Below are 1,387 nucleotides of genomic sequence, written 5' to 3' on the forward strand. Positions count from 1 at the left end.
ATATATTGCATAAAATATGGCAGACAGAAGAAGACAAAGAGCTTAATTAAAAATCACCTACCTTATTTAAGTTTATAGACTTTGAAGGTAATGTCTCATCTAGCACACAGAATCAAAGACATAAATTTAGATAAATACAGAAGCAATCACTGATTAGCTCAAAGCAACATTTAAACCGATCTTTCCAGTGAAAAGCCATTAGAAAAAGCAATCTACAGAACACCTGTTTCGAGGCACTAGCATCAACAAGTAGATTCTTCAGGGAAGGAGGAATTTTCAGCTGCCTTCACTCCAATGAGAAGCAGTAGAGCTTAACATTTTTATTACTGTAATCAAGAACATTTAAGGGGGCCCGAGAAAAACATTCACACCCACTTTTTAATCTTGAAGAGGAGGCCAATCCCTTCAGCCACTCACTTAATTAGCATGGGCTGGGATTGGAGGAGGGCTACTCTGTAGGATTCCCTCCTTGACACCACTCTTTAAGAAATCTGGGCTTTAGACTTTAGAATGAAAAGAAGAAAAAAAAATCCATCTCAAAAATGTGACCCAAGAAGGCCCAGGCAGTGACTCTGATTGGCTCAGCGCTGGAAAAGGCAAGCTTGTGCTTCCGCAGGGCCTCTTTTCCAGAGTGGCCGGTGCTGTTCCCACAGGGTCAGTTTGAAGCCAATCAAGCTGGCTCTGCACAACTCCATGGAGACCCTGATGGGAATGTCAAATAGGAAAGCTTAGCTTCACTGCCTCCCTAATTATAATAATAACAATAACAACAGCTAACGTCTATGGAGTGCTTATTATGTGCCAGATGCCATACATTTTATGTGCAAAATCCCATCGATTCCTTGCAACCATACCGTGAGCAGGTAATACTAATATCCCCATTTTGTAGAGAGAAGAGTAACCAGACTTGACTATCCCAACTGGGGCACTTCTGAAAGAGAAAGAGGTGCTATCACTAATGACACTGGGACGACAGGTGTAAACCAGGAGTGACTCAGGCGAAGCAGAGCCTGTGGTTTTACCCTGCAGATAAGGGTGCTCAGGTGCAGAGTGCTAGCTTGCACAAGATCAAGGACACCTTGCAGTGTCAGCCTCAGCATGTTTCCACTGCACAGCTTTCATCTTTGCACCAGGCCTGCCTGAACCTCAGTGTTTTTATCTGTAAAATAGGGGTAATGAAACCTACTTCCTATAGTTATGTAAGGCTTTAATTTGGGCAAAGTACCTAAACGATGGGTAGGAGTTCAAAGTGCTAGTCAATCAGCCTCAGGTTTCTTCTCTACGGTCAGGCCCCTTCACTTGGCAGGCCCCTTCACTTCTCTGGCCCGCAGTTGCCTCATTCATACAAGAATGGGATTAGATGCAGGATAAAACATCCCTTTGACAC

The sequence above is a fragment of the Myotis davidii genome, unplaced genomic scaffold, assembly GCF_000327345.1.
Source record: "Myotis davidii unplaced genomic scaffold, ASM32734v1 scaffold135, whole genome shotgun sequence".
NCBI classification, from domain to species: domain Eukaryota; kingdom Metazoa; phylum Chordata; class Mammalia; order Chiroptera; family Vespertilionidae; genus Myotis; species Myotis davidii.